Source organism: Aulonocara sp. 'chitande type north' Nkhata Bay, linkage group LG14, assembly GCF_057382095.1.
Source record: "Aulonocara sp. 'chitande type north' Nkhata Bay isolate Kocher_YH1m ecotype deep benthic linkage group LG14, A_spYH_male_GT1.1, whole genome shotgun sequence".
NCBI lineage: Eukaryota > Metazoa > Chordata > Actinopteri > Cichliformes > Cichlidae > Aulonocara > Aulonocara sp. 'chitande type north' Nkhata Bay.
In genome coordinates this window covers 33,403,897-33,426,595 of record NC_141357.1, presented here as the reverse complement: position 1 = coordinate 33,426,595, position 22,699 = coordinate 33,403,897, and the positions used below count along the sequence as shown (strand labels likewise).

General features: G+C 36.5%; 1 protein-coding gene across 3 annotated transcripts in view; it reads left to right on the top strand.

Moving 5' to 3' along the window:
* The window catches only part of cntn5 (contactin 5), a 111,762-nt gene that overhangs the window by 449 nt on the left and 88,614 nt on the right, over positions 1-22,699 (top strand). The window lies entirely within an intron of this gene.

Sequence of the window (22,699 nt, the reverse complement as noted above, 5' to 3'; positions counted from 1 at the left end):
AGTATTTCACTTTACTCGCATTTCTTTTATTTTTCCCATCGATTGTAGAGCTGGATCTGTAAGAGCGAACGCGGGTTGTCTAAAGAGAGACAAGTTCCGGAGATTACAACCTGGAGATATCCATGAAAAACATAAAAATAAATAAATAAATAAATGAAAACCTGTAAGGAGCTGAATAGTTTTGGGGGGTGCATTTTAGATTTCAGACTGTCCGCTTTGCTTACTTCCAACCACGCTGCTTCAATAACTTCTACCTTTTCCAAAAGAGTGACAGAGTCAAAATTAAGCATGTGGGCGATGGAGCTGTTTCAAGATGCACAAAACACACAACAAAGTGTCAAATTGAACCATTTCAGCTGCTCATCGCGCCTGGGGCTAGCTGAAATAATGACTTCAGTTTTGAAGTCAAATTAGCGGTGTCCTACAGTAAAGCTTCAGCAGTCTTAAAAAGAAAAAACAATGTGTAGATTTGAGCTCTAGCATCTCAAATGGGTCCATTAAATGTTCTTTGTAAGAAAAAGAGCTACACTGTGAGGGCAGGAGAAGATCTGTATTTTTGGAGGGAGGATTGCATTTTTAGGTTAGAATAGAACAGGAGGCTTCTAACACACCACTTACCACACAAGTAGACCCATAGGAATTATCCAATCAGAGATATGCAGATTTGCCAAACTCTAATTTTGCAGCTTGGCTGTGTTGAATGCAAAGTGTAATAGTATGGTCTAAGTGCACTGGTGACAGTTGGTTGTCCACTGTGGCTTTTAGGCTCACAGACTTGTGTTTGGTCTTATTGATGTGTTTGGATGGTGCACAGAAATGAAATGGCTATTATTAAGCAATTACTCAATTAGGATATGTTTTCTTTTCTTTTTTTTCCCCCTTAGAAGTTTGCGTGACTTTCTTCTCAATGACAGTAATTAGCCAAGCGGTGGCAGAAGGAATTAAGTCTGTCAAAGAAAAATGCACCCTTTCAAGGTCTTTCTGCTGTCAGTAACTCCCCTGCTGCTTGGGGTTTTCTTCATTTTTGCCACTCCGAGGCACTAAGAAACAGCATTGTAATAATTTAAGGTCACTAAGTATGTCAATACAATATTTAAGAGTCATAAAGTTTTAAATGATGAGCCTCTGGAACATTTTTTTTTCCAAAAATATAGAAACTAGTTTTTTCTGCATCCTTCAGTGGTTCCCAGAAGCTGACATGTAGTAGCAGATGTTCAGATCTGCTTTGAAGGTGGTAGATGTTCATATGCAGCATGTATCTGTGAAGCTCAAGAAAAAGACAGACATTTTCCAACAGTAAAAAAACAAAAACAATAGTTCTTACTCCATAAATTGTAAAATTGTGAAATATATGGCATTCGCTTTATTGACACCCAGCGTGTTACATACGCAATGGTGTAAGTATAGTTTGTGTATGTGAGAGTGGGATATGCTGAAAGAAAAGTAGCCTTCTCTCTCTGATTTGCCTCATGAATTATTCTAAACTCTGTGGCCTACGTCACATACAATACACCGTGGCAGAGCTACACTGCTTGCAACATGGATGCAGTCAATATGGAGTTTTACTGCAATGTCAAAAAATTCAGGCAAATTCAGCAAAACCATTTGTATCTTTGTTTTCTTACAACAGTGGCTTTCTGTTTTATTTTCCCCTGATTCCAACTGGTATATTTCACTCTCAGCATGAGGACAAGGCTCCACTTTAACAAACATGGAGCATTTATGACTCAAGGAAGCTTTCCATATTTCACCATGAAAAAAAAGGGTAAAAAACAGAAACCTCACCTAAATATAGGTCAAATTTAACACCAATAGCTAAATAGCTTTGAATTATATCTCTAAAACTGTATAGCAGTGTTACAATCATATAACCCACATCACAGTGTGGCTCTATGGTTTTCTGTTAGTGTAATAGAGCATCCATTAAGACTTAATGATGGAAGTATAACTTGGAGGCATGCTTGGGATTTCAAATGTCCTATAATTTGCCTTAATATTATTATAGATGTATATCTATATTTCATAAGCCCTATGTGCTTAAATGATTGCCATATCAGTTCATTGTACAGCTGGGTTTAATTTCCTAAGATTATCTGAAAATGGCTCATCTCACCAAGAGATGTATAGTTCAAGTCACCAGATGCAGTAATCAAAAGGAGATTCACCTGCATATCAGGGGGAAAGGTGGAGGGAACGCACAGCTGTGCTTGTTTCACTTGGCATGAATTAGAGGTTACCCCTATCTTTATCATATGTAAATCAGTTATTTGCTTGCAGCGCATGCTTTAAAATGTTTGTAAATCCACATGGGGGCAGGTGTGAGATGAAATGCAAATTAGTAAATCGGCTAACCTTGATTGAAATGAAAGATGTCTTGATGTTACAGCTGCCCCATCCTCCTAAATTAAATGACTATTGACATGGGCCAACAGACACGCATTTAGGGTATGGCTAATTAAAAACGACAACTCTGGTGAAGGCCTTTGAGACACTTGGGGGAAAAAAAAATGCATATCAGCAGTGACAAGAGAGAGGCTAGGGATAGAAATTGTCTCACCACCCAAGGGAATCATATTTTCACTGACAAATCTGCAACTAATAAAGTGAAAACGGACAAAAATGTTGTGCGGAGCACAAGTGGCGCTCAACATGTCCCTGTAGAGTGTTGTGAGCAAAGCTATTCAAAGGATATCACACTATATCCTGCTTTATTGTATAGAGCACTCTGAAGCTACTTCTATGGTGACAAAAGCACAGTGAGGCAGTGATAGGAAATTGCTGAGCATCCTCAAATATATAAACAACATGTTTTTCACTGTCCAGAGGATGCAAGGGCTTAATTTTGTGCTCAAAACATAATCGTGACTAACAATGTAGGCCCTGGGAATATTCCATGCAGTGATTTGAGATGACATGCATTTGTTGGATTAAAGAAATTCCTTTTAAGAAGTGTTGGTAATCTTGACAGTGGCAAACTCCTCTGTGGCTGTCTTCCTATCTAGCACTTTGTTTGTAAGGCAGGCTGGTCTAGCACAGCCTGGAAGACAAACATCCCTCATGACCCATCTGACAACTTAATTTATATAATTGCTTAGAAGCATCTGTGTAACAAAGACTGACTTTCAGCACCCTCATCCACTTGTCACGGTTATGAATGACTTGGATTTGATGTCCAATGAGTCAAACAGACAATCTTAAGTCGCACTGACATTGCAATGCTAAAGCGTGTGTGTGAACAAAATAAGTACTGTTAATTTGAGCGCAGTTTTGCATCCTTCAGCCTCGTATCTTCATCTCGTATGTACGTCGCTGCTTTGATCTGACTCGTGCGCTGCAGCCAGGAGGTTGTACAAAAACACCACGCACCATAACAATTGTGTGAGTTAGCAGTGTGTAATTAAAACAAGTGACGTGACTGCATCAACCTGGGGCTTTCCTTTCTTGATTTCTACTGCTTTCAGAATGGCTAAAATAACTTATTTTGGTTTGCTAATATGTCCCACAGCCTCAGGTTGGTTAATTATGCTGCCCTGGTATCATTTGTCTTTGGGCTGTCCTCAGTGTGTTTAATTTGAGCAAGTGATCTGAAGATACCTGCAGGCTTCCTCTGCGCCACAGCTTAAATATGTGCTTTTAAAGTGTTAAAGGTTATTAACTGAAACAAAGCAATGCATTTATGAAGTAGTAGTTGAAATGAAAACAGGAACACACTTGTAATCAAAATATGGGTCTCTCATTAGTTGAAATGGTAAATCTAGTTGATTATCGGGGCAACAAGGCAAACCTTTTGACTTCATTGATGAAATCTGCGCAGTAGCACCCTGTACTCAACATGTTACTTGCGTGCTGAAATAGGTGTAAGGAAGGACTTTGTCAGTGAAGCGAACACCAAGTATTTGCAGAGATGGTATGGAGAGAGTAGTGATGATGGTGGGGAATAGCCCGAGGATGGAGTGTTTTTCAGTAGGCAGCTCCTGATTTTATGTGACAGTAAAGGGCCTTATCTACCAGGGCCATGATGAAGCACAACACTCTTTGATTTTTTATCTTCCAAACATCTAACAATCTCATGCTCTAGACAGATTAGTGAGATGAAGGTGTAAAAACTGGCTATGCAGTTTCATGGGAGTCAAATACAGGGTCTAAGGCTATATCTGCATCATGCTGATAGTACAAAATGAAAGATTAGCTGAATTTAGTGACACTTTTGACTTTCATATGAAAGAAAGTAAAATTTGATTATATAAATAAATAAAACATTTAAAAAAATATATGTAACTGGTAAACGAGTTTGTGTTTGTCAGATTGGGAATGCATTCAAAAGTGTTATAACGACAGACAAAAAGGGGTTGCTTGCAAGCTATGTGTATAATCTTCAATAGAATTTGAGGCATAATAAGTCATTGTTACCTAAGATTCATAATTTTATTTGCATTCTTTTTTATACTGTTATATATTTAATTTTTGTTTCTCATTACCTCAAGCAGGGCATTGATACGCCAAATGATTCCTAGGAGGCAATTTTTTTATGCCTCACTTAAAATTCATTGGAGCTCACACCAGACTTTACAGCTCCATATCTACTCCTGTGGTATCTTAATAAGTCTTACCTCCAAAGACACGGAGAGCATGAGCAGTGTTTATAGAAATCAAAGGAACACTGAGAAACCAGTGATTTTAATGTAACATTTCACAAGTCCTGAGGCCGCGCCCATAAAAGTAATCCAGCGCCACCCCCATCAAAGTAGTTCCCTTCTACACCACTTGCACCTATTAAATGTGCGTGATGCTCTCAGTTATTGGAAAACTGCAACAGTCTCGGAACTTTTTAATCATGTCTTGAACATAATTAGGTCGAATTACCTTTCACATTTTAATCTTTAACCCTAGTGAAAATGTCTTTAGGCCCTGTTGCTTAACGGCTGTTTTCTAGCTCGTTATTGCATTAACGATTTTTATGTGCTGTGTTTTCTCTTGTAAAAGTTTGATTGGAAATGAGGACTCATCTTGAGAACAGTTTTGTTTGACTTGTGCTGTATTTTTATATGCATGTTTACACCATTGATTCTAATTGCAGGTTACTGTCAGCTCTTTCAGAGTGCAGACATATTCTTTCCAGAACAGTAACCTCAGTAGTTCTTGGACACATTTCAAGTCAAGTCCTTCGTAGCGTCTGCTCCTTCATGATTAACCTAATAGTAGGGATTTTTCCAAGGGAATGCTGTCCATTAAAAGAAGAGAGTGTTTTAGGGTCACCTTTCTTGCATGTTGAGTTGTTATATTCCACTCTCATGCCTCTTTCTCCCAAGAGATGAAACGTGTATGGAGGAATCTGTTGGAAAACAACTGAGAAGGCTGTTGTGCTTAGCTGTCTTGTGCAGTACCTCACCATTCGGTCTCCTGTGACAGCAACAGTGAATTTATTCTATTCTTATGAATGCATAAATTCTGAAGTATTGTTTTGTTAGGCTATGATATAATGGTACTCATATGAATGGGCAAGACCTGATCTTGGGTGATTTTCATTTTCTGTACCTAACTTTGAACTTATATAAACACGTTAGTTAAAGTCAATGATCTTGGGATTGTGTGATAAAGGAATTCAATTTAACACACTTCAGTATATAGTATCCATGGTGTTAAAAAAAGGCTTTTTTGTCAGACTTAATAAGAGTAAAATGTCTTCCAGATATTAGGATGATGTGAGGATTCATTAGGTGTTGGGATAAGACAGACCCACTGATGCATTTTACAGGAAATAAAAGAAAGGATGCTGTTCTGTGAAGCATCTATACAAAGCTGCTATTGTGTTGTGAATGCTGATGTTTGGGTTTACACCATTTCTTGATATCAGCTGTCAGCTTGCTGTGAGAAGCATTGCAATGATACTGAAAAAAATACAAGCGAGATTAAATATTTTATTTTTTTCCTTTTTTGCATTTGGTTTCATTTTCATTTCTTTCCTGCATTTCACAGTAGCTATACCATTACTTCAATATGTGCAATTAATTTATATGGTTTATATTTTAATTTTCAAGTCAACGTTATCCATTCTTAATATCTCTTTAAATTGTAATGCTGTTATGCTCTTAATAAAACAATAAGATAGGCAACCTCTGAGCACTGGGTGAGAGGCTGCTGGATTGTTTCATTTTCCAGCAGTTTGTTGGAACAATGAATGCTGCAGTTAACATAATGGGAGATTGATGAGAGATGTGACAGAAAGGGGGGGGCTACACAAAAATGAAAATGCCAAAAGTGCAGCCTGTGAAAATAAAACTGGCCAAACCTTTTTTGAAAAAGTTCCGAACATTCACTAAGCTGTACAACTCTACAATTATTGACTGTAATTCTCATTCTAGCACATCATAAGCAACTCCGATTGTTCGGCAACTGAAGGCTTGTAATTAATCAGCTACAGTACGTAGAACATCTGCTGTGCAGGAGAGAATCTCTGGTCTGAAACGCACACACTTAGATCTACAGTTTCTAGGTAATTGAATTAGTTTAGCTTCAAAGGGAAAACATTTATGGGATGGTTTCAAATGGTTTAAAGGGCCAGTCTCTTTTTTTCCCAAGTCTTATTCTACTTACCACAAACTGTTCTGTGGTAAACAGATTAATTTGTAATCAAGCCTCAGAGTGTCTAATCTAATTTTCTGCGTTACCTAAGCATATTTAAAAACATGCAGAGAGCCATTATAGTGAAGGAATTTTCAGCCTGTTTCTTTATCTCAAAGACAAGCCCGAGAAAGAGTCATTGCTTACTGTCGTTTGTTGGAAATCTTTTATTGCTCTTACAATTAGAGAGCACACAGTCTTCAATTCGAGCAACATTAAGTTCTAGTAGTATCTCCTTTGTTATTTTCTCACTCTGTGTGGGTGAGGAAAGGATGAACTTTCAACATGGAGTGGAGCACACACTGAAAACAGCTGGAGTGGTGAAATCAGAGCAGAGGAGAGAAAAGCAACTAAAATCACTGATTTTTTTTTTTTTTTTGCATTGTGCTAAAAAAAAAAAAGTGCATATAAAATTGTTATTTTTTTCTTTTTCCTCATTTAATTTCTTTTTTGTATGTATGTGAATCTACTGTCTGTCTGAGTGATCAGAAAATGTTGTAGTAATAAAATCTGGATTTAGCACTTCAAAACAGCAGCTTGAATTTGATTTGGATGTGTCTGCTGGTTATTACTATTGTCTCAGTGGATCATGTTTCTTGTACTATTTCATTTTTTTCTATTATCTGATAAAAGGAAACATAAATATATGTTAACAATGACCATTTAAAGGGAATATGTACTATATTAAAATATAGTATATGTGAGCAGAGTAATGCAGCAGTCAGATTATTCACCATTCATGTATATTTTAAGACCACTAGCCTTAGCCTTAAAACATTGTGAGCCCAAGATACCTTTGTCAGCAGACAGGTGTTCTCTGTGTTTGACAAAAGTTAAAAACAGACTGCAAAAAGTAAAAGTAAGTGCATTAGGGCGACAGGCACCGTGCACCCTGGACAGGTCTGCAAAAGTCCATACATGGAAAATTTGTGCAAGTTACCTTCTGCAGACTCTCTTGGTTGTGAATGAGCTGACTAAAGTTTTTCTTTCTATTGCAAGTGCAACAGAACAGTTTTTTAACTACACTTGGAGCTGGATATATTTCTCAGGGATTGCGAGACTTACGTTTGTTTCACTTTTCCACTTGGTAAGTAACCAAGAGGACTTAAAGCAACTTAAATGTTACACAATGATAGCTCTGAAATAAGATCCTGTAAATGACAAGTAAAATGTATATTTAAACCAAGTTCTGCAATAGCTAAAAGGTATAGTGAACTTTTAATTGTAAAAGTTGTAATGTAATGCAATGAATGTAAAGTGCCCAGGAGGTTACATCTAAATGAACAGGTTTTCTTTATATATATACTGGCTCAATCAATCACATAGTAGATAAACCATACTAAGCTGAATTCTCCTATACAATAGTTCACGACTGGTTTACAGTCAGGTAAAGCCCTTTACACAACAGACGTGTAAAATCAGTGGAAATCAGACTCACCTATGCCTAATGCAGCTGTTCATAGCGGCGGCATAATTTGGCTGGACAAATATGAAGCATTTGTTTTTTCAAACCATATTCAATTTTTCAGATCCGAATAAAGAGATCTGACAACTGCATTTGGCAATCATCTTTCTGCTGTTTTACCTCAGAAACACAGCTGGATGCAGCTCTGTGTCAATCGACTCTCTAAAATTATTTCTCTGCAAATCACATGTGGTCCTAGCTGTCCCAAGAAGAGCTCAAACTTCCCCACTGACATTCTGAAAAATGTATGAAAGCGTCCACGATACAGCTTCAACTACATGATCAAACCATACAATTCTGCCTGTTGCTGCCTTCCCCTGAGAACTGAATCTTGTTGACTTGATTTTTTTCCACTGTGCATTTTTTAATATGAATTTTCTGCAAACATGCAATCATTTGATGTTTTATATGCGTTACACGATGAGTTTAGATTCAAAAATTTGGGAAATTTGTGCAGTTTTTTTCATAATAAACTTGGTTTGTAATGGTATTCAAATACAAAATAGGACGGAATAATTAGGACTGAAAAATGAAGCCCACCAAAATACCAGTTTATTAAAAGCATTGCCTCATTTTGAATTTAACATGTCTTTAATAAGTTGGGACCAGGACAGCAGAAGGCTGGAGAAGTAAATGGTTAATATAAGAAGCTTTTACTGCATTTTTGCTATTTACTAAGTTAATTGACAACCGGTGAGTAACACGACTGGACATAAAAAGAGAATCTTAAAGCTGTCTTCCCAAGGTCAAAGCTCATTAACTGGATTGAGACAAAGTGAAAAACTGTTTTTTGGACAGACAAATTGAATTTTTGGTTTGGAAAACATTAACACTACATTCTCTGGACTAAGGAGGAGAGGAACCATCCCACTAACCATCAGCATGGTTTTGTAAAAACTGCATCTCTGATGATATGGGGGTGCATCAGTGCCTATGGAATTAGCAGCTTGCACAGTGGTGAAAGATATATATGTGATTTAGAGCAACATATACTCCCATCTTGATCTGTTTCAGGGAAACCCTGCACAGCAAAATCTCCAGTGTTAATTTAACAGTGTTAAATATCGCATAGATTTGAAAATTCTTTTGTTCACTTTTAAAATTCTGAATAATTTAGCACCCAGCTATCTTTCTGAACTACTCCACTTATACAATCCCAACAGAGCACTAGGGATGGGGATCGTTTAGGTTTTATCCGATACCAGTACCAAACCGGTACTTTTGAAACTGTGTCGGTGCTTAAATGGTGCTCGAACTGGTGCTTAAAGAATGGAGAACAAAAACTTTGTCATGTTTAGCTGTTTTTTTGTAAAAAGATAACAATGTTAGCCTTTTCTGCAACTATAGGGGATTTATGGCATCACTCTTGGCTGGAAGCAGTGCTTAAACAATGGGGGGGAAAAAAAACACCAACTTTGTCCAAAAACCTCTCATGTTTAGCCGTTTTCCACTTTTTCTTTGGTCATTTTAGCCTTTTTGGCCAGGGTGAAGGGAGTATCTGCCATCAAACATGAAGACGGCCGCATGTAACTATGACGGTGTTTGGTAGTTCACCTTACATGCATTAATTTAATAACGTGGTTAGCCTACTCAACGTAAATTACACACGAACAACATTAAGCTACTCACGCAGAGAAGAACGGCTGCTGCTGCATCATCATCCGTCATCATTTCTGCTACACTGGCAGTGCTAGGGGCCAGGACTCTCCTCTTCGGGTTTTTGGGGGATGTTGCTAACTCCGGGTCCGATAACAGGCAACCCACCCGCAGTAGATCAAATACGGCGCATTTCTCGGCTTTTAACAAAATGCTATACGTCGCCAGGTGTTTCATCAGATTCGAGGTGTTACCTCCTTTGACAGTATCACAGTATCACCTTAAAGCACTTGTTGCAGGCTGCTGAGTTTGCATCTTTTGCTGTGAAGTACAGCCAGACTTTTGACCGCTTCACCCTGGGCATTTTTAATCTGTAGCTCTGCTCTAAAAGAACGTACGTACCTGGTCCCGCCTACTACGCTCGCAAAGGTAAAATGATTGGCTGGAATCCAAAGTGTATGGCATCTCAGGGAAAAAAAGAGCACCGAAATAAAGCACCGAAATGTGCGCTGCTTTTTGGTCTGGTTACTATCGTTTATGTCAGAACCGGTGCCATAATGGCACTGGATACTGGTACCCATCCCTACAGAACTCTTAAATCGTCCAATCACATGCTCCTAGCACAACCTAGGTCTCGATTGAAGTCGAGAGGTGACCGGGCCTTTGCAACCGTGGCACCTAGGCTCTGGAATAAACTCCCTGTTCATATTCGTACTGCCGAGTCTATCCAGTCTTTTAAATTACGTCTTAAAACGTATCTTTGTACTTTGGCTTTTGATTCTAACTAGTTGGCTGTTCTAGCTTGTTGTGTTGTTACCTATTGTTTGTTGTCCTGTTTTATTGTTTGTTTTAATGGTCTCGTGCTTTTACTGACTGTGAAGCACTATGGTTAACATTGTTGTTTTAATATGTGCTATATAAATAAAAAAAATTTTATTTGATAATTTATTATCTGGAAGTAGGGTGTGTGTGCGCGCGTGTGTGGCCATTTCTTATTTAGATTTACTGACTGTTCCATATACTTGTGAAAAGCCTTGTGTTTTCAAAGTAGCCAAGACAAAGGCTGAAATGCTTTAATCATGTTGATTATTGTTCATGGTCATCTTACAACATCAGCCTCGGGTTTTCCTACAATACAAATCTATTTTTGAACCACAGTTTCACTGGTGCAACATAATCAAATTTGCATGAACTATTATCTGTAATTTGTTCATTGCGATTAGTGATCCCGCTTTAAAAAAATTAGAAATAGAAATTTAGTTGCTTATATGAACTAGTATATAGCATCACTGTGTTCTCCATAGTAAAAATGAAAGCACTTTATCACTTTAGGATCTGGACTGTTGAGATCAGATTCAAATAAATTGAGGCTTAATTAGGTGTATATATCATTGCCATAAATATTACCATAGGACTGCACTGAGAACTGCACTGGGAATGAATGATGAAGAAATACGTGGCTATGTGTCAGTAGCTGTTGTTTTTAATTTTTAAGTCACGAATCTTCGAAATTGACCACACATTAAAAAATAGTTATTCCTAATCAGACTGTTAATGCAGATTTCTTTTAAAAGCATCTTTACTACCAGCTTCCATTCTGTGGACCACACTATAGTTACCATAGCAACTTGTGCCCCTTGATTTGAGCGAGGAAAATCAGGTCACATTATTGCTATGTTGGAAGCGACCTTTACTTCACATTACAGATCTAATATTTGGATTCCTCTTTCCTGCCCACCATTCACTTTGCATCTCTGCTTAATTGTCTGCATTCAGTCAGAAATCAACATAATCCCAAACATGAATTTTAATCTTGATTAAATGCATTTTGGCTAAATTGCAGAGATTGTACCATCAAAGCAAGATTTTTTAAAATAAAAGCTCATCTTAGCATCTCCTTTATTTTTCTTTTTGTCTTTTAGCAGATAAATCCATTTACACCACTTCTGTTTCAGAGCACCTCATTTAATCATCTGTGTACCAACAAAGAATTTACAACAAAATGCCTTTGCTTTGTATATTTCTTCTCATACATCTATTAAGAGCTACTAATTTATAGAATAAAACATCATTAACACATTAGTTTAGTTGGTTTTATTCAAATGTACCCTGTTACTTTGTTCTTAGCAATACAAGTGGATGCGTTAATTGTGCAGACCTGAGCTCTAGAGATCCAACAATTAGTTTTGAGACAGTCTCCTTCTGTGCCAGATCACATACTCATTAACTCTCAATTTTCAGTAGAGCTCATTTAAAGCATAATTGTGTGACACATGGAAACTGTGGTTCTGCCAGGGAAAATTTAAAGTACAAAGTTTCAGGTCCTCAAAACTGGTGTGTATGTGTGCATTTGTTTGTGTATTTGTGTGTTTATGAAGCAGTCTTGCCCAACTGTATGATACTGCAAAACCGTGTGCAGAGGGTAAACAAATGTAAATGTGGTAATGTTTCCCTCACTATTTACACACACACACACATATATATCCACACACAACCTATTTTTAACAAAGCTGTTAAAACAAGTTGTTTCTGTCCAAAAAGCAGAACAAAAGAGGGATATTCGAGAGGAATATTTCTGGGTGCTGGATTGTTTAGTGCCAGCCAGCCAGTGCATGCAAAGCTGTATTTTTATCGGTGTTTTAAGGTTAGAAGAACGGATTCATTTACATATATTTTCTGATGAAAAAGTAAATATAACCAGATGCTTTAAGAGATTATGCCCTTTGGTATACGTTGGTATTGCGCTAGAAATGTGTTTAATTTATGGTGAGAGAAAGTATTTTAATTAGAGCAGTTAAACAACTGTAAAATATAATTTATACCAAGCAGTGTATAATCTGCAGATCTGCAGTGCTTAGCATTTTATTGAGCATGGAATGATATGCCCCACAACCCATTTCACATCCAGGAGAGGTGTGACCTCTATGCTCCCCCCCAAATCTGCTGGTGGACACTTGTAATGAAACAGAACCAGTGAGCTTTTTCTTTACTACTTTCCACACTTTGATCAAATATTTCTAGTTATTCATTTGATACAAATACACATGAACTTGAAAATTTATTGGACATATTTTTTGTTCAAGACGTTTTAAAAGTTTTTAGAGTTCAGCTGTCTCCTTGATTGTCTCGAATCAGCAACTCTAAACAAATGAAAGCAGTAATTATAGTTTGGGGTGAGTGACATAACCTCAAAATGATATCATGCTATTTCAAGGAAATTTGCCAACATGTTATCAGTAATTGCAGCTTCCAGGCAGCAGCATTTATTAGTGCAAATAAAATGAAGGACAATATTCTTGCATTTTTTTTAGTAATGTGCTTTGCAGGAGGTTGTTGAAGTAGCTCCATTTTTACTAAATCATAATGAGAGGCTACCATGTGGCTCTCACTGTCAGATGTGCCTAGACCTGACTGATTATCATGTGTGCTAGGGAACATAAACACATGGTAGCACTATATTATTGATATTGTAATATTACACTTAAATTTAAAGAACTATACCAGTAGGATTGCAGATGATATGATATGGCACAGCGCTAATTAAAATATTCAGGGCTAAAATGAGTCCTTGACACTATTTCAATATGACCTTTGTTATACTGTCATCTAGATGGATGGTAGAGCTGGAATACATAGATAAGACACTAGATTTCCAACATTCATTAGAGTTGGTGCATTTTACATTAAAATAGTAACTTTTTCAACTAATATATAGTTGACCACTCATTTTACATTCATCAGGAAATTTTGTGAAGATCCGTTAATGGGTGTCTATGCTGTTTATTCTAAAATGTGTTGACTTTGCAGTTTGATTTGGATTTAAAACTCCTTTTGGGAATGCTTTTTAAAAAACTGGAGATCAAAATGCTGTTAGAGCCATTTACTCATGAAATACATCCTTTACAAGGTTAGACACTATTGATTTTTTTTTTTTAAATATAATCATTCACACTAACCTCAGCCAAAAAAAAAATCTTTACATTTATTTTTCAATTGCTTTACTTTCTTAATAGAAGGCCTGAGAAGGCACCACACTGACTGAATTCACAAAGAAAACTTGAATGTTTTTGTATTTTGTTGTTCACCTCGCTGCTAAAAACACAGTGTGAACTAAAGCAAGACTTTTATCAGTATAAGTTACTAGCATGAAAGCAAAAAGATAAACAGGAAAACAGGCTCTCTTTATCTTACTGAACCTTATAAATATGACATGTTCAAAGATCCCTTGAGAAATGTGCACCACTCAGAGAAGTGGGAGACAGGGGAATACATTTCAAATGGCCTAGTATGCACAGAGAGTATATCTTTTTGGAAAATTGAGTTGAAAATCATTAACATGACAAATTTGTCAAGTCTTACAGTTTAACGATGAAGGGTTTACCCTGCCACTATAACAGTTCTTTCTGAAGCAACAGTCTTATTTGAAGGAAATTAACATATTTATGACTCAGCTTTCATTTTGATGGGGGGAATAAAGGTTTTCACCAGGATGAAGATGACCTTTTTTATATAGCAAGGAATAATCTAGCCTACATTAGTTGGTGGACATAACTTAATATGTTTTAGTTGTTGCTACATAAGTAAAAACATATCTTGAAGACAGCTCTTTGTTTACTTTGTCTTTTACTTTGTATTTTTTTTTTTCTCAATTTGTTTATTTATGAGTCAAAATGGCTAACAGGACCAGAAGGCTAATATGGTACATTAGCAACTTTAATGGTCAGGTTTTGCCTAAAACCCTGGCGCTTTGATTGAGGGATGTTCACTTAAGACTGGTCTCCCACTGGGCTTGTAATACACTGGCAGAAAACCCACATAACTATTCTTTGTAATGAACTAAATGAGGTAGTTCAGGCCTATGCAGAACAGCAAAAAGAAATCACCAGGTGCTATTTTGATCCAGTCAGCCAGATTAGAGTTTGCTTGATTAGACTCAGGTGTTGGCATTCAGGCTATTGCTGGAGGTTAACACATCATTCACAACATTAAAGGTATTCTGGTGTCCTTACCATTATCACTCTACTCTTGTTTTGCAGTATTACAGATGGAAAATTCATAAAAAAGTCTGCCAAGCACAAAATGATAAAAACTTTCCACTTTTAGCTGTTGAATTGGAAACAATCTGCTTGTTTTAAAGTCTGAACACAAATGTATTTAGAAATGGTGCCTGCTTTAAAGAGGAGATGTCATGAATATGACAATATTTAAATGGTTGTTAACATGCATGTGTCCTTATATATGTTCATGAAGTAAAACTCAGAGTTTCTGTGTGAACCTTGTACAGAATTTTAATGTTTACATGTATTGTTCTTGCCTCTGGATCTCTCGGGGTCTTTTACATATCTTCATATATGTGTGCCACGTTGCTCATTTGGCTTAAAAGTGTCAGTATGTTCTCAGATTCAGTCTTCTCTAAGGACATATAAGTATTTCAGGCACACACTTAATTCTCCCTTTTTCATCACAACAGCCAGGCAGCACATGTAATTTTAACACTGTGAAAGGAGGTAGCTCCATTCAGGTGTGCACTATCTCATGGTGGAGACAATAATTGCCTGTGCTCCTCTTCCCTTTGGTAATTGTCTTTTGATTGAGGTCATCGGGACAATTAAAACCATTGAGGGGTGAATAGTGGCAGCCAGAGACTTTTTAGAAAGCAATGCTAGGTGGTAGAAAGGATGAACAAAATGTACAGAAGAGATAATTGTGTGTGTGGGAAGACCTAGTGAAGTCAGGATGAAACAGAATGACTTGGCGTGCTTTATCACAATCTATTAATTCTATGCCTTTTTCAAAAATCTGTTAGGGTAATAGGAGAGTGTTCATAGGAGTGCAGTTTTCCATTTTTAAGAAGTTATACGTCTGTTATGTAAAGTAGTCACTCAGATTTCAGATCAAGTGACAGAAAGCTGTTGCTTTTTTTTATTAACAACAGACACTTCAGTGCCAAAGGCCAAGATAAAATGAACTCGAATCTGTTGAAGTCAATTTAACGTGAAGTACCTCTTACCTTGATGTCACTCGGCAGTAATGGAAACATCTACTTTGTTTTTACAGTAGGATTTTAAAACGTCAGTTGAGTATATTAGAACATAAAACTTTACAAATTAGCAAAGCTTGAAGATTTACCTATAGTTGAATACTTCCATTTCACTATGCATAATAATGCATTATGCACATGTGTTTTTTTAGAAGCAAAATATAAAGAAATAACAGTGAAGAGTTTTATATGTAATGTGTGTGTGTGTGTGTGTGTGTGTGTGTGTGTGTGTGTGTGTACACACATGCATATGTGTAAGTGTAGGTCTGAAAAATTAAATTTGTTTTAAGAACAAATTAAGATATTTTTCTTTAATTATACAAAATTATAAAAACTGTTTTGATTAAAATTTTATTTTTTCCCCTCTTTGCTCATTTAAAATAAAACATTTTAAGTGGTGAGCCTTCAAGCATACTTTGCATTTTTATGTTGAATTAGGCTGGATGATAATTATTATTAGTTGTTGTTATTGTTATTATCATTATTGGTGGCTTTGAAAGCTGACATTTAAATAAAATAAAGTAAGTGCTTTGAGGCGTGATGAGGCGTTGTGATTTGGTGCTATATAAATAAAATTGAATTGATTAAAAAATGTGTACAGAACAAATGCAGAGTGACATTTAAATGCTTCAATTTTACTTTTAGAAATGTGTTTTTTGTTTTAAAATAACATTTACATGTAACCTAAAAGGTAGACCTAGAGCTGGAGAGGTGGCTCAACTGCCATGATTCTTAGACATAAATTCATTTTAGTTAAATCTAGCTATTCTTTGTAATTGTGCATGAGAAGAAAGTGGGTAGAAATAATATTTTCGTATTTTGGTAGTCATGATTTCAAGACTACCAAAATAACTTTAGCTGCATTAATCATGATTTCACATAAACCCGTGGTACCAGAAGAGGTAGCAGCTTATTGCGACTTTAGGGCATACCATAAATATAAAACGGATTAGCAAAAATATTCGTAAATACCAACTTTTGATTTATGTAATTGTGCCAGTATGTTAACAGGGCAAATTACCACATCTTAACTGCAGTTACATTATGATGTTGGAAAAAAAAAAAAGTGGGGGGGGGGAGACACCTGGTCATTCTTCTGAATTAAGTGAAATAACAAGTGCTTTTGCAAGAAGATTGTGAACTATCATTGAAATCATTTCATTTGCATAGATTTCTGCTTGGATTTCCTCAAGACCACGAAATGAAAATAGAATTTTTAAAAAAAGTAAATTATGGCTAGAAATATACATTATTACTCAGTGGAGAAAGCTTGGTAATGCGAGGATGTCATCTCTGATCTTTGGGAATGTTCATGAGCACTATTGTTCCATACACATTGTCTGTAGTTCTAATCAAAAACAACAGCACACTGATTAGGAACATTCATGTTGTTTTTGTTAAATTTACACCTTTCTCCATCAACGTGAGATTGAGTTGAAGCTGAGACTGATTAGAGTGGAAAAAATATGCCTTTCTTTAAAACAAAAAAAGCAAAAAAAACCTACTTCCATTAATTCAATTTCAATTCAGTTTTATTTATACAGTGCCAGATCACAACAACAGTTGCCTCAAGGCGCTTTATATTGTAAGATAAACCCTACAATGTGTCACTCGATTAGAATTTGTAGTGAGAGATTTTTTTTCCTTCTAATTTTGCCCTGTATATAGTGGAATCTACAGCAAACAGTAGTGATTTTTTTTAAGTTGAAGATTTAAGATTAATAAACAAGGTTTACTGTCCAGAAATTACAGCTGTTTTTCTAGTCCCCCATTGGCAGAGGCTCAAACGTAAATGGACAGGTGTTTGAATTCAATGAAGAAGGTAAACTAATGAAACCTCTGGATGTTAGTGCCACATTTATACTTATTGGTAGCTGCTCCCTGGAACTCGCAGTATAACGTACATAGAAATGTTGATGCAGTGATGGAGGCAAAGCAGGTCATCTCTTAATTGGAAGGTTGTTGGTTCGATCCCTGGCTGTTCCAGTCTGCATCCCATGTTTATACAAGATACTAACCCAAAGTTAGGTAACTCCTACAAAGCATAGAATAAAAAGTGTTTATATAACTGGGTGAATGAGGCACGTTGTATAAGCATTGTGTGTACTCAGGTAGAGCTGAAAAGCGCTATATTAGAACCCGATTTACCATTGTAACGTTGGACCCAAGAAACATACGCTGGAGCGAATATGATGACAGCAGAACTTTTATTTAATACTGTGGTTTTTACTGGGACACAGACACTCCCGCTCTCTCTCTCTGCTGTCACGTCCGCTTCCCCCCTCCAGCTGTCACTGCCAACATATAAAGAGACACAATCACTGTCAGATCCCAGGACACCTGTTCACCCCAGGAGCTCACTGCGTCACCCCTCCTCTGCAGCTGGCCAGAGACCACACCCACGCCACAACCATATACTGGAGAATTCAGGAATATCAAAAAGACTGAAAGACCACAAAAGACAACTAAAGTTAGTTAAGAAAAACCCCTGCACGACAATTTCACAAGTCAAGAACACTCACTGACAAGTTCTACAATCTAAAGAGTCCTTTTTATAGCAAGGTGAAAACTGTCAAAAAAACATTTAAAAGTACTGCAATCCTGCAAATCTGATCAGGTTACCATAAATAAATAAACTTACTGCAAAAGCAGCCCAAGGGTTTTGCAAAGAGTAATTATAATTTCAGTTACTGAAGACAAAACTGAAGGCAGAAAGACCCACAAACAAGCTGCAACTGCTGCTGGCTGCAGTGACGTGGCCTAGCAGAGCGTCTTTGGGGAAAAAGCAGCATTTGGTGATCTCCATGGGATCTAAACTTCAAGCAGTCATTGACTGCAAGGATTAAAATGCTTTTTTTAATATAATGATATTTATTTAATATTATATAAAATAAAATATGGAATTATTTTATGCGTTTAGTGTGTTATATTTCAAACTATCTTTGTCTAATCACTTTTAAACCTCTAAAAATGTCGGTCAGTGGAAAATAAATAGGTGTAACTCATAAACAGATAATGCAACCCTTTGGTTAAAAGCCACATATTCTACCACTTTAAAACATATTCATGTTAGTCTCGTCCGTCCCCAGAATGCACAATTGAAGTTTCACATATATTTTTAATATTGCAACAAATAATGATAATGTTAATTTTTCTGAAACATGACTGGTACTGGTTTGCATTTCTAACAGTTCATTTAAGGAAGAACAGCAAGGACCAGCCAAAAGGAACAGTGCAGCGCACGAGTAGATTACACAGGCCTGAATAAAAAAAATAAGTGTTTATTCTAAATGTGACTGATTGTTTTGCTTTTAAATGTAGCAAATTTCTCAACACGGTCGTTGTTTTAAACATGTGGATAAAGATTTTGTCAGTGTGTCAAAATCCAGATTTCAGCTGTACAGAGTAGCAGCTTGGCAAGTGGCTTGTGTGTTAGCAGTGTTTCCTATGGTTAATGGACTGTGGTAAAGTCCATATTTCATTGTGTTCACAGGATCAGAAAAGGAATATTTATATGATAACAGGTTTATTGTGAATTTGGCTGTATTAAAGAGAGAAGGAAAGAGCGGAGGAGAGACACAAACAGATGCAAATGAATGAAACAGAAACCCAGCTGAGTTTAGCAGCACTCAAGCACTTAGAATGACATGAAATGAGAGAAACACATACCCCATACTACTATTGGTTATAAACTGGACATTAACATTTTCAAAATTCATTGTTCTCCCTCAGCATTTGATTTCCATCAGACCTAAGAACACTGACGCTATCAGCAATGATTGGTAGCTAATTCCTATTCCTGTGTGGACATGGTTGTTTGAAGTATTCACTACACTTTCAGTTCTTAGACTGATGGAAAAACATGAAAGTGTTAATTTAAATTGAATTCTAATTTGAAGTCTAAATTTTGAGTATTTTCAGTATAGCTAAAAACTCATCTTTTTAAACTTGCTTTTGGTTGATTTATTTTTATGTTTTAGCTTCTGTGAAGCACTTTGTGATTTTTATCTTGAAAGGTGATATATAAATAAAATTTTACTTATTTATTTGCTGTCACTTAACCCTTCTTTGATACACTGATTTTTTTTTAAAATTAAAGGATTTGAGCAATTGGCTCGGGTCAGCGTCACTACCAGTGTTATGATGTGATACAGCACCTGGACCCTACAGAGGTTGCACAGGTTTCCTTTTTCATCCAGGTTTCCTTTTGTTTGTTTATTTATTTGGGGCAGGGCCTTCAGTTACTTCAATTACAGCCTCAATTTAAAAATCATAGTGCTTTTTGCTACTATCAGCATCACATCTAACATGTGTTTTTACCACACGCTATTATACTCTGCTTAGCACTAATATAGGAAGACCTAAGCAATGAGGAGACTGAACACCTTTTAATGTCAGCTAACATTAGTTACCTACTTTAGTTTAAGGCTTGAATGTCATAAAAACCTCACAATGCAATGGAATTTTATTCCATTGGAACCTTTAAAGCTGAAAATCTAAAATGTAGTTATATCTGGATTGTTTGATTTAAAATCTACTGTAGTGGTGTACAGAGGCAAAAGTAGAAAGTAGTCTTATTCTTCAAATACTTACACACCTAACTGTATATTAACAAATTCAGTGTCTAATTCAGTTTTTGTTTTTTCTGATGCTGTCATGGTGCACATCAAGACTTGAAACCTGATGTCATGAAGTGACCTTTCTGGATTCATTATCATTCATTCATTCATTCATTATTTCAGCCTTTCTGGAGCCAAACCAGTGAGAATGAAATAATGAATGACAATGACAATGGGGGCTCGGATGATGGTATTTTTGCATAGTGTATCAAAATGAGTCTTATTTTAATGTAGTTCTATGATTCAGGGATTGTCCCCATGTCCCAGTGAAGGCATTGTGGATGCTGTTCATGTGTCAGGAGTAATGTTATGACTATAGCAGCTCCAGGATTTGTCTGTAGATGTCTAACTGTCTGTTCATTTGTGAACAAGACGGTGATCAGATTTACTTGTTGATGATATTGGTCAGGATTGGCTGATAATAGATGTTATGGTATCAGCATTATAATTTGTATTTGTATCATAATGCAGGAAAAGAATGATAGTGGAGTGTCTATCATGTGACTGTGGTCTTGATAGTCTTCATCTTAAGTTGCTTACTATTGTAGTTCGTGCAGATACATTTTTAGCAATGTATTCCACAGTCACTCACAACATTAAAATCACAGACTGGTGAAGTGTACTATTCTTTTGACAAACCATAGATCTTCTTCTTAATACAATTTGTTGGGCTTCAGAGCTTTAATAGTGAAAACAGGAGATAAATCAAAACTTTACACGGGTGACTGTGACTCTTGTACAACAAAATCACCAAAAATATGAGTTAAAAATGTCTTTGCTGTGTTTGGCTCTATTTACTTTCAAAATTATCACTGAGGCTTCACTGCTCACTTACCCAAGGCGTGGGGATTGCATGTTTGTTGGCGCGGAGGGGGCATGGTTCCTGTACCATCAGTGGAATGTCATTGGCTGATATCTTTGCTAAGCAGTAGGATACTGTAAAATTTAAAAAAAAAAAAAATCTGCTAAAGTTAGCAACAGTGAGATGAGCTCAAGCATGACAGTCTCTGCTGTAAAAGAGAAGGATGTCAAGTGGACAAGGTGACCTAGTATCCATTTCAAAAATGCAGGAAAAAAAATCTGATTCCCAGAATTGAAAACAAAATACTTACCCAGTAAAAAAAGAACTAAAACCAAAACCACAAAAAAACTTAACATGAGCACTTAAGCAGCATCAAAAAGAACCCAATCCTTCTAACTGAGTCTCCATCAAGCAAACCACAAGCACCCAAAGTTAAGCAGCATGCCCTCTGAAGACACCACAGGATGTCTGCTTGGGTCCTGTGTCCATGCTCTGAGTGATCAGATGGGTTATTGCAGGATATGAGGCACTTGCAAAATATTAGGCACCTGCCTAGTATTTTGTATGCCATAAATACTGTTAATGATCAATAGATTTTGTACCCTAACTGGTTCATACTGACACATTTAGGATTCACTGGTAAACATTCACATACTGTCAACAATATGGGATCAAACATAGAAAGCCTTAAGCTTACTTTATCTAGCAAACACTAGATCCCCATTGTAAATTTGCACAATTCTTTAACTTAATAGTTTTTGCTTTAATTTGCTGTATATAATTATCAAGTTTAATGAGTTTTACATGTTTTTTTCTCTCTTCATTAGTGGAACAGGTTGTGTTTTGTTTCACCAAGCTATTCTTTTTTCTTTTTTTTTTATTCACACTCACAAAAAGGTTAGAATTGGCACATGTAGATGCACTGTTAAATGTTAAATGAGTCACTTATTACACTGCTTCGTGTACTACATGAGGCAGCTGAAAAAAAAAAATCTTGAAAAATGTTGCTGTTATAATTTGGTGCATGTTCTATAGTAGTGTTTTGCATTAGATTAAGACTTCTGTATGAGTTTATGGTCCCGGTGGAGTTGTGAGTAATATATGCTTTAATAGCTGTCGATGTCGGGGTGCTCCGGTTATAATGAAATAATAATGAATGTAGTTGACATGGAGACTGTGAGATGTTTAATTGATACATTGGTTCACAGTCAGGCGCAAGTAGAACGGGATGGCTTTATTTCTATTGTGGGTGCAGTCAAGGAGTCTGCTTGCCCCTGTTAGAGCAACAGCCTCAGGAAAGGAGAAACTCAGCAAGACTCTGTGACTGCAGTATACTGATAGAATACAGAAAAAATACAGAGCCAAGATTAAATTTATCAGGAAAAGACGTTTAAATGTAGACCATAACAAAGATCAACCACACCAAGAGAGAAAGCTGGTCAAAAGTAACAAAAACAGGGAGGGAGTGCTACCAGCTTTGTCTCAATATGCACTGAAATATAGAGTCTGCCTACTTGCACCTAAGAATAAGAGGGAAGAGATGAGAAGCAAGTGGG